Source organism: Trichomycterus rosablanca, chromosome 18, assembly GCF_030014385.1.
Source record: "Trichomycterus rosablanca isolate fTriRos1 chromosome 18, fTriRos1.hap1, whole genome shotgun sequence".
Classification (NCBI taxonomy): Eukaryota; Metazoa; Chordata; class Actinopteri; order Siluriformes; family Trichomycteridae; genus Trichomycterus; species Trichomycterus rosablanca.
The window spans coordinates 10635107-10647614 of record NC_086005.1 but is presented as its reverse complement, the minus strand read 5'-3'; the positions used below and the strand labels follow the sequence as shown (position 1 = coordinate 10647614).

At 35.5% G+C, this 12508-nt stretch overlaps 1 protein-coding gene across 1 annotated transcript in view; it reads right to left on the bottom strand.

The window, feature by feature from the left end:
- rps25 (ribosomal protein S25) overlaps positions 1–12508 on the bottom strand; it is a 240040-nt gene that overhangs the window by 205853 nt on the left and 21679 nt on the right. The window lies entirely within an intron of this gene.

The following is a 12508-nucleotide window of genomic DNA, read 5'->3' as shown; positions in this document are numbered from 1 at the left end:
ACATGAAATTTGATATAAGTCTGTTTGATATGATCATTTAATTCTATTTTTTTAAACGGCATGCTTTTGTAATAAAATGTGTGCACTGTATTAATAAACTTAATTTATACAGATAATCCTGTGTTATTTTCTTTGTTTTGCTGCTCTGGTCAGAATGCTCTGGTCTGCTGAGCAGGAACCGAGCCCTAACCTCTGCTGCCAGACCGACTTCCACACTCCAAACCCACACGTCTATGTCCCTCTATGTCTCTTCACAAGGGAAACCTTCTCTCAAGAGTTGCTGTAAAGCTGGAATCATTTTATTAATATAATTGCTGTAAAGAGTGAAGACACACGGAATTCTGTTGACAATTAAAGCATTTCTGTTTGGCCCTAGTTTCTACATTGTTCAAAGAAAAAGACAAGGTACAAAATATTGTAAAGTATTTTTTTTTTTTATAAAACACTATCCCAATCATCCAGTCTTCTTTAAAATGGCTTTTTTTTTAGCACTGATTTTGTTTCATTGCTACCATTAAATAAATCCTAATTTTACATAGTCTGTTAATGTTTGTGGTGTCATGAACACAGACCTTAATTGATAACATTTACATTTATATTTTAAGCATTTAGCAGATGCCTTTATCCAAAGCGACTTACAATTGAGACAGTATACATTGCAAGCAATTGAGGGTTAAGGGCCTTGCTCAAGGGCCCAACAGTGGCAACCTGGCTGATGCAGGGCTTGAATCAACTTCAGTTTGAGTGTAAATAGACACAAGCTGGTTAAATTTGCCAGTAGGGTGCACCAGTGATGAACTGTGATTATAACCTTATTTAGCTTAAAATAACATTTACAGTACATGTGTAATGTTACATTTTGCTGTATGACAAAACATATTTACCCTGCAAAAACAGAGTCCTTTTGGCATAGAATAATCAAATAGAATGCCTTTGTCATATAACAATATATATTTTTGGATTAGTCATGCAATAGTTTACTGTGTTATTTTTATGTTAAACATGTAGTTAGTTATGAGGAACATCTGAGGAACTTTGTCTGCAGAAAGTAACATCACTGTTCATTCTTTTCCTGTTACAGAATTATGAAGCTCCTGCTTGTGACTCTGGTTCTTTCTCTGCTTTTGGTGGAGGGTAAGTGATTTAAGCTTTAAAAAAGTACATAATGATGCACTAATTATGACTCTTACACACCTATAGACTCATATTGAGGCCTATTGACTTTAAAATGTAAAAACTAATGCAGTACTTGAGTTCCTTTTTATAAGTACTGTAACTTACTTCTACACAACACAATTAGAGAACACTTTTACTTAAACTTGAAGTTTTATTTGATACCCTACCTAACTCTTTGGCTGTAATTTTGGCTTTCAAAAGCATGCTTGCATATGGATCTACATTTTTGCAATGGAAGGTGTTCCTGAGGCCCTGCATTGCACTCATCATAGCTGATGATCATCATATTCAACATCATCACCCACTGTTGCTTGTATAAAGTAGAACATATTCCACACAATGCCATTAACTTGCCACAACCTGCCTGTTGAATGTGATCCATTTATAAAATTATTATTATACAATTATAAAACGGATAGTTCCGGTCCTAAAATCTGATTGGCTGAGCCGCGTTCGAAGCTGTTGTAAAATCCCCGATAAACGCACACCTATGACCACCTCACATCATTCCATATTAATACGCCACTGAAAAGAAAAAAAATAATGTTATGTTCGCCCTCATGTTGCCTAGCAACACTGTTAATCGAACTACCTTGCGTCGCGGAAGAATGCTTTATTAAAGCAATAAGCCACGAGAGGCCGTGCATTACTGTGATTTTAGCACGGGGATGACGTTTTTGTTCTAAAACTTCTTTCCCCGTGCTAAAATCATAACAGTAACGTACGGTCTCGAGTGGCTTATTGCTTTTATAAAACGGCGGTCAACATGAAATATAATAAATACAACAATGTTTAATTCATAAATGTATTTATTGTGTATAAACTTACAATAAAGCATTCTTCCGCAACGCAAAATAGTTCGATTAACAGTGTTGCTAGGCAACATGAGGGCGAAAATAACATTAACTTTTCCTATTCAGTGGCGTATTAATATGGAATGATGTGAGGTGGTCCTAGGTGTGCGTTTATCTGGGATTTTACAACGGCTTCGAACGCGGCTCAGCCAATCAGATTTTAGGACCGGAACTATCCGTTTTATAATGTAAGTTTATACACAATAAATACATTTATGAATTAAACATTGTTGTATTTATTGTATTTTATGTTGACCGCCGTTTTATAAAAGCAATAAGCCACTCGAGACCGTGCGTTACTGCTATGATTTTAGCACGGGATAGAAGTCATTCCCGTGCTAAAATCACAGTAACGCACGGCCTATCGTGGCTTATTGCTTTATTATATCAATTTCTTATGTGCTTACTTTGTTACAGGTTCTGCTCTTCAGTGTGTCAAGCGTGATGTGAATGACCTCACATGTACATCTGAAACTTGCACTTATGGAAACATATGCATGAAGACAGCAGTAAATACCATGACTGCCCGTGGTATGTTTTATTATTAAGACATTTTTATATAGCTTTTACTCTGTAGTTGACTATATGTAGTTTTCTGTAAGGAAATTGTTTAAACTATATGGTTTGATGGTGGAGTAACAAGAAGAGTGTGTAAAGGTCAGGTTCCTAATCTACAACCCCAAATCAGAAAAAGTTGGGACAGCATGAAAAATGTAAATAATAAAAAATACTAAATTTCTTACATTTACTTTGACTTTTATTTGATTGCAGACAGTATGAACCTGAGATATTTCATGTTTTGTCTGCTCAACTTCATTTCATTTATTAATAAACATCCATTCCTGCATTTCTTAAGATGTCGTCGTTGTCGCTTTTTTTGTTTCAAAATTCTGTGTGATGGTCCATCTTAGATGCCTCAGAGCCCAGAGAAGTCAGCAGTCTAATTGCTCTTCTTTGCTTTTTTCTGATGCAACCCTCTTTATTTTTATCTAATCTTGGGCTTGTCACTGAGAGCTTACTGACAACTGCACCTCTGAATGGCTACACTGTTCAGCACAATAATCCTAAAACTAGCCTATCATGTCTGTGTAGATGCCTGGTCGGCCAAAAGCACAGCTGGGATTTGAAGCCGGACCTCAGTGATGAATGGCTAGCATTACTCTAAATTTGACTTTTTAAATAGTTTGCAAAATGATGACATGAGCTATATAACTGTTTAAAAAGCTCGCATTATGCTAAAGCATTATGTTCTATGATTCAGAATGACTGATTATTTTCTTTTTCTTTCTCTAGCTTTAAATAAATGCACCACTCTGACTGAATGTGTTATCAGAGGGAGCGTTTGCTGCAAGACCGACCTCTGCAACAAATAATCACTAATACTGAATTATACTTCTAAACTGAGAAACATTCCATTTTTATACTGATAATGTAAATAAAACAGTTTAATTGTACAATAAAGATCTGCACGTACTTCAGTTGGTCCATTCTACAATTGTATCATTTGTAAATGGTATTGTAGTTATAACATGTTAGTGTGTGTTGTACTGTAATAAGTGTATTAGATGTAGCAGTGTTGTTGGAATTTTAAAGACCTTAATGCTAAGGCAAGACAAGTGCCAACAGCATTCTCTTATTAGAAAGTGTCTATTGATAAATAAATAACATTGTGTGGCTACAGACAGTGCTAACAGGGTAAAAGATCCCAACAGCACGGTGGCACCTGCTACACTCATATCAGGACAACACACACTACCATGTCATTACCATGATTGTGGTTTTGCAGATATATGAATGGTCCATAACTTTTTAAGTTGGGGTCCTGTAGGAGTTTATTTTATGAATGGAGTAGAGTACACAGAGCAACAAACTCTTTCATGCATGCAAGGCATGTATAAACGTGGTTAAATTAAACGTTAACACAGCATTAGATAAACAACAGTTATTCAACTGTATTCAATCAAGAATAGCTCATTTGAGCACCTTGCATAGTTCTGAAAGAGAATACAAAATAAGTCACATAATAACGGCATTACATACACTTAAACTTTAAACTTTTAAAGAAATTAAAACTAAAACCACACATTACTAACCTTAGGCGTTCCACTAAACGAGTCAAAAACAGGTGTGCGCATGCTCGGTAGGACAAATCGATGGGTAGGATAAATCTACAGAGCAACCGCTGCTCGTTTAGGACAGTAACTGCAGAGCGATATGTGCTTTCATGTCCAAGTCTCAAAAAGTCTCCAATAAAAATCACTTTTTTTTTAAAAAGTCGCTGGGGGGTCTGAAAACTCACTAAATAAAGCCGCTAAGTTGGCAACACTGGTTACGAAGTACTTAGCATCACAAACATTTTGGGAAATGCACCCCAGATCTTGGTTCAACATTTGTCTGACAGGGAACTTGCTTCTGGGCCATATCTTTCCCAGTCCATGAAATATTGGTTGTTCCCTTTTACCAGACACAATTAAACAATAATTGAACATACACATTTAGTAAATATACTGTAAATCTATATACAGTACATGTAAATATATTGTGACAATATACAGTACACGTGAGTACATAATTATTTAGTACTACTACAAATAGAGATTGATGTGATTCAACATTTGTTTATTTAGTGGAGGTGGTTAAAGGAAACAATGCGTTTGCAGTGCAAATAGATTTTGCTCTTTGGTAAATTGAAACATCAATTATTGCTGTTAAGTATCTTATGTTTATACACACTCAAACTGAAAACACTTTAGTAAATGATCTTGCTAACTTGGTGACCCTTGACAGAAGATTTAAGTTGCAGGCTTTTAGATGTGATCCTGCTCTGTGTGCATCTGATGTTGAATCACAGGTGGTTCCTGGAGTCAGCCATCTTACGTGCTTCTGTTAACCTTAAGTGTTAACTTTATAACCCAAAGAGGGTTATACTAGAATCTTAAAGTTTCAACATGAACATAAACACTGTTTCACAACTGTTTGACAGTCCAGCCTCCAAGATGCTGTAATTTCTGAACCTGTAGGTCTCTGTATAACCTGCAGGTAACATCAGGATTATGGACAAACCAAAATGATTTGATGACATTTTAAATAAATACAGTAACCCTGCTAATTTTTATAAATTGTTTGACTCTAAAGACTGTAACCAATACGTTTTCTTATAACAACAAGTTAATATTTCGGGGGTTTAGTATTTCATTTATACAGAGGCCTACAGGTTCAGAAATTACAGCATCTAAGAGGCTGGACTGTCAAACAGTTGTGGAACAGTGTTCATGTTCATGTTGAAACTTTAATCCAATCTCCCAAAATGAACTAACTGCGTTGATTAAATCATCAAAGTCATCATCGTGTATACTCGATCCTGTTCCAACTCGTTTACTTAAAGATTTACTCCCAGCCATTGTAGATCCCCTGCTTACATTAATCAATGCATCCCTTAGCCTTGGGTACATACCTAAGTTGTTTAAAAGTGCTGTTATTAAACCCCTGATTAAAAAACCTAACCTTGATCCACATGTTTTATCTAATTATAGGCCAATTTCAAACCTTCCTTTTGTCTCTATGATATTAGAAAAAGTCGTTTCCAAACAATTACTGTATGTTCTTATTTGAATGAAAATTGTATTCATGAAAAATTGCAATCTGGTTTTAGACCCAAGCATAGTACCGAAACCGCATTAATTAGAGTAGTTAACAAGTTGTTAATGTCTTCTGATAATGGATGTGTCTCTTTTCTTGTTCTATTAGATCTTAGTGCAGCATTTGTTACGGTCGATCATAACATTTTACTGGAGAGGCTAGAAAATACAGTAGGTGTTAAAGGACTCGCACTCTCTTGGTTTCAATCATATTTGACTGACCGCTCTCAATTGGTTTATGTAAATCATAAATGCTCGGAAACTACAAAAGTGTGGTGTTCCACAAGGGTCGGTACTGGGACCGCTATTATTTACACTCTATAACTTAATTCAGATAAAACAGAGGTTTTACTTGTTGGCTCTAAAGCTGCAAGAGACAAGTTGTCTAACCTGGTGCTAAACCTAAACACTTTCTCTGTTAATCCCAGCCCAGATGTAAAAAACTGTCACACTAGGTTCAGATCTTTCCTTTGATACACACGTCAATAATATTACTAGAGTTGCTTTCTATCATTTAATAATAATAATCATTTGCATAATATTTCTAAAATAAGAAATATACTATCTGTTAATGACACCGAAAAACTGATCCATGCGTTTATAACTTCTCGGTTGGATTATCGTAATGCTCTTCTAACTGGATGCTCTGGTAGATCCATAAACAAACTCCAGTTAGTTCAAAATACAGCAGCTCCAGTGCTAACTAGAACTAAAAAATTTGATCATATTAGTCCTGTTCTATAATCTCTACACTGGCTGCCAGTTAAATTCTGCATTGATTACAAAATACTTTTACTAACCTATAAAGCGCTACATGGTCTGGCTCCACAGTATCTGAGTGAACTTATTAATCACTACAACCCACTTCGCCCACAAGATGCAGGGTTACTTATAGTTCCTAGAATTAAAAAGATCAGGGCTGGTGGAAGAGCATTTTCTTACAAAGCTCCACAACTTTGGAATAATCTTCCTGCCTCTGTTCGGGATTCGGACACAGTCTCAATGTTTAAGTCTAGACTGAAAACATATTTATTTTCTCAGGCTTTTGACTAGTGTAGACAAGGGTGCAGAGCTTGGGGACTTGGACACTTTTTGGATAGAATAATCAAATACAATGCCTCTATTTGTCATATATAGATATATATTTTTGGATTAGTCATGCAATAGGTACTGAGAAAACTGTGTTATTTTTATGTTAAACATGTAGTTAGTAATAAGGAACATCAGAAGAACTTTGTCTGCAGAAAGTAACATCACTGTTCCTTTTATATGTTACAGAATTATGAAGCTCCTGCTTGTGACTCTGGTTCTTTCTCTGCTTTTGGTGGAGGGTGAGTGATTTAAGCTTTAAAAAAGTACATAATGATGAACTAATTATGACTCTTACACCCCTACAGGCTCATATTCAAGCCTATTGGCTTCAAAATGTAAAAACTAACGCAGTACTTGTACCTTTTCATCAAGTAACTTTCTTACTTCTACACAACACATTTAGAGGACACTTTTGCTTTAACGTGAGTTTTTATTTGATACCCTACCAAACTATTTGGCTGAAATTTTGGCCTTTAAAAGCATGCTTGTATATGGATTAAGTCTGGCCAGGTCAGATTTTATACGGTCCGCGTCTTAAATTGTATTATTTGTGGCCCACCAGCACAGTCAAACAAAAATAATAAATCATACAAATTTAATAATAAATCATACAAATTTAATTTAATTTAACATTGTTCTTCGTGATACACTGTAACTGTTAAAAAAGCTCGCATTATGCTAAAGCATTATGTTCTATGATTCAGAATGACTGATTATTTTCTTTTTCTTTCTCTAGCTTTAAATAAATGCACCACTCTGACTGAATGTGTTATCAGAGGGAGCGTTTGCTGCAAGACCGACCTCTGCAACAAATAATCACTAATACTGAATTATACTTCTAAACTGAGAAACATTCCATTTTTATACTGATAATGTAAATAAAACAGTTTAATTGTACAATAAAGATCTGCACGTACTTCAGTTGGTCCATTCTACAATTGTATCATTTGTAAATGGTATTGTAGTTATAACATGTTAGTGTGTGTTGTACTGTAATAAGTGTATTAGATGTAGCTAGCAGTGTTGTTGGAATTTTAAAGACCTTAATGCTAAGGCAAGACAAGTGCCAACAGCATTCTCTTATTAGAAAGTGTCTATTGATAAATAAATAACATTGTGTGGCTACAGACAGTGCTAACAGGGTAAAAGATCCCAACAGCACGGTGGCACCTGCTACACTCATATCAGGACAACACACACTACCATGTCATTACCATGGTTGTGGTTTTGCAGATATATGAATGGTCCATAACTTTTTAAGTTGGGGTCCTGTAGGAGTTTATTTTATGAATGGAGTAGAGTACACAGAGCAACAAACTCTTTCGTGCATGCAAGGCATGTATAAACGTGGTTAAATTAAATGTTAACACAGCATTAGATAAACAACAGTTATTCAACTGTATTCAATCAAGAATAGCTCATTTGAGCACCTTGCATAGTTCTGAAAGAGAATACAAAATAAGTCACATAATAACGGCATTACATACACTTAAACTTTAAACTTTTAAAGAAATTAAAACTAAAACCACACATTACTAACCTTAGGCGTTCCACTAAACGAGTCAAAAACAGGTGTGCGCATGCTCGGTAGGACAAATCGATGGGTAGGATAAATCTACAGAGCACCCACTGCTCGTTTAGGACAGTAACTGCAGAGCGATATGTGCTTTCACGTCCAAGTCTCAAAAAGTCTCCAATAAAAATCACTTTTTTGAAAAAAAGTCGCTGGGGGGTCTGAAAACTCACTAAATAAAGCCGCTAAGTTGGCAACACTGGTTACGAAGTACTTAGCATCACAAACATTTTGGGAAATGCACCCCAGATCTTGGTTCAACATTTGTCTGACAGGGAACTTGCTTCTGGGCCATATCTTTCCCAGTCCATGAAATATTGGTTGTTCCCTTTTACCAGACACAATTAAACAATAATTGAACATACACATTTAGTAAATATACTGTAAATCTATATACAGTACATGTAAATATATTGTGACAATATACAGTACACGTGAGTACATAATTATTTAGTACTACTACAAATAGAGATTGATGTGATTCAACATTTGTTTATTTAGTGGAGGTGGTCAAAGAAAACAATGCGTTTGCAGTGCAAATAGATTTTGCTCTTTGGTAAATTGAAACATCAATTATTGCTGTTAAGTATCTTATGTCTATACACACTCAAACTGAAAACACTTTAGTAAATGATCTTGCTAACTTGGTGACCCTTGACAGAAGATTTAAGTTGCAGGCTTTTAGATGTGATCCTGCTCTGTGTGCATCTGATGTTGAATCACAGGTGGTTCCTGGAGTCAGCCATCTTACGTGCTTCTGTTAACCTTAAGTGTTAACTTTATAACCCAAAGAGGGTTATACTAGAATCTTAAAGTTTCAACATGAACATAAACACTGTTTCACAACTGTTTGACAGTCCAGCCTCCAAGATGCTGTAATTTCTGAACCTGTAGGTCTCTGTATAACCTGCAGGCAACATCAGGATTGTGGACAAACCAAAATGATTTGATGACATTTTAAATAAATACAGTAATCCTGCTAATTTTTATAAATTGTTTGACTCTAAAGACTGTAACCAATTCGTTTTCTAATAACAACAAGTTAATATTTCGGGGGTTTAGTATTTCATTTATACAGAGGCCTACAGGTTCAGAAATTACAGCATCTAAGAGGCTGGACTGTCAAACAGTTGTAGAACAGTGTTCATGTTCATGTTGAAACTTTAATCCAATCTCCCAAAATGAACTAACTGCGTTGATTAAATCATCAAAGTCATCATCGTGTATACTCGATCCTGTTCCAACTCGTTTACTTAAAGATTTACTCCCAGCCATTGTAGATCCCCTGCTTACATTAATCAATGCATCCCTTAGCCTTGGGTACATTCCTAAGTTGTTTAAAAGTGCTGTTATTAAACCTCTGATTAAAAAACCTAACCTTGATCCACATGTTTTATCTAATTATAGGCCAATTTCAAACCTCCCTTTTGTCTCTAAGATATTAGAAAAAGTCGTTTCCAAACAATTACTGTATGTTCTTATTTGAATGAAAATTGTATTCATGAAAAATTGCAATCTGGTTTTAGACCCAAGCATAGTACCGAAACCGCATTAATTAGAGTAGTTAACAAGTTGTTAATGTCTTCTGATAATGGATGTGTCTCTTTTCTTGTTCTATTAGATCTTAGTGCAGCATTTGATACGGTCGATCATAACATTTTACTGGAGAGGCTAGAAAATACAGTAGGTGTTAAAGGACTCGCACTCTCTTGGTTTCAATCATATTTGACTGACCGCTCTCAATTGGTTTATGTAAATCATAAATGCTCGGAAACTACAAAAGTGTGGTGTTCCACAAGGGTCGGTACTGGGACCGCTATTATTTACACTCTATAACTTAATTCAGATAAAACAGAGGTTTTACTTGTTGGCTCTAAAGCTGCAAGAGACAAGTTGTCTAACCTGGTGCTAAACCTAAACACTTTCTCTGTTAATCCCAGCCCAGATGTAAAAAACTGTCACACTAGGTTCAGATCTTTCCTTTGATACACACGTCAATAATATTACTAGAGTTGCTTTCTATCATTTAATAATAATAATCATTTGCATAATATTTCTAAAATAAGAAATATACTATCTGTTAATGACACCGAAAAACTGATCCATGCGTTTATAACTTCTCGGTTGGATTATCGTAATGCTCTTCTAACTGGATGCTCTGGTAGATCCATAAACAAACTCCAGTTAGTTCAAAATACAGCAGCTCCAGTGCTAACTAGAACTAAAAAATTTGATCATATTAGTCCTGTTCTATAATCTCTACACTGGCTGCCAGTTAAATTCCGCATTGATTACAAAATACTTTTACTAACCTATAAAGCGCTACATGGTCTGGCTCCACAGTATCTGAGTGAACTTATTAATCACTACAACCCACTTCGCTCACAAGATGCAGGGTTACTTATAGTTCCTAGAATTAAAAAGATCACGGCTGGTGGAAGAGCATTTTCTTACAAAGCTCCACAACTTTGGAATAATCTTCCTGCCTCTGTTCGGGATTCGGACACAGTCTCAATGTTTAAGTCTAGACTGAAAACATATTTATTTTCTCAGGCTTTTGACTAGTGTAGACAAGGGTGCAGAGCTTGGGGACTTGGACACTTTTTGGATAGAATAATCAAATACAATGCCTCTATTTGTCATATATAGATATATATTTTTGGATTAGTCATGCAATAGGTACTGAGAAAACTGTGTTATTTTTATGTTAAACATGTAGTTAGTAATAAGGAACATCAGAAGAACTTTGTCTGCAGAAAGTAACATCACTGTTCCTTTTATATGTTACAGAATTATGAAGCTCCTGCTTGTGACTATGGTTCTTTCCCTGCTTTTGGTGGAGAGTAAGTGATTTAAGCTTTAAAAAAAGTACAAAATGATGCACTAATTATGACTCTTAATGAATTATGACACTTGCATAAACTAGAGGTTTTATTTGATGCCATATCTATTCTTGGCTGAAATGTTGGCCTTCATAAGCATGCTTGTATATGGAATAAGTACTCTAAATTGAAACCTTTTCCAATGGAAGGAGTGCTTGAGGCCCTGCATTGCACTGCATCCCTGCATCATCATAGCCGATATAGCTTTATATTCAACATCATCACTGTTGCTTGTATAAAGTAGAATATATCCCAAATTATGCCATGAACTTCCTGTCTGTTGAATGTGATCCATTTATAAAACTCTCTGCAATCTGACATTTAATGTCTTTAACAAAAACTGCAAATATATAATTTTTATGTGATAACTTATGTGCTACAGGTTCTGCTCTTCAATGTTACTGTGATTATTATCAGGATACATGTATTGGTGAATTTTGCACTAATGGAAACAACACATGCATGAGGACAGCAGTAATGCCCATGACTGGCCGTGGTATGTTTTTTTATTAAGACACTTTTATATAGCTTTTACTCTGTAGTTTTACGGTTTAATTCCAAGTGGCTTACTGCAAGGATAGTAACAAGAAGAGTATGTGAAGGTCAGGTTTCTAATCTAGAATGTGTGTGTGTGTGTGTGTGTGTGTGTGTGTGTGTGTGTGTGTGTGTGTGTGTGTGCGTAAAGATGTAGCTTTGAAAAGTGTGTGTGAAGTTGGAAGTTGCTGTGTAGAGACTGTTAAGGTGAAAAAAATAAAAATGCAGAAGGACCAGAAACCTTAGCAACAGCCCTGAATGTGTGTTGATAAGAGGATAGGGTGAGATTTACCAAAAAACAACATAGCTTCTGTAATGGAATGTTCCAATGGTTAACTATCATATAATATTGCACACATTGCTGAAGACAAATCAAGTGAATGGTGCCCAATTTATCTAGGCACAATGTTAACCATTTAATTTTATAATATCAATAAGTTATATCTGAGTGAGTTCAGTACTTCATGTGTTCTTGATTTGGGATTTATTCTAATTAAAGGAAAAGCATATTAACCCCTAGAGCAACAGTTCACAACATTGGGGTATGGACCCCACATGAGGTTGAGTTCAGAGCTCTATGCAAGTTACTGGCATTCCTCTAGACCATCATACCCTATCAAACCTTGTCTTTATAGACCTTGCTTTGTGAATTTACCCAACAAATTTATTTTACATAATTGACTTTATACACTGAGCAGTGCGTGTGGCTAAAAATACGTTCTTTATTTTCAAATACGTTCTTTATTTTATTAAGCAGGC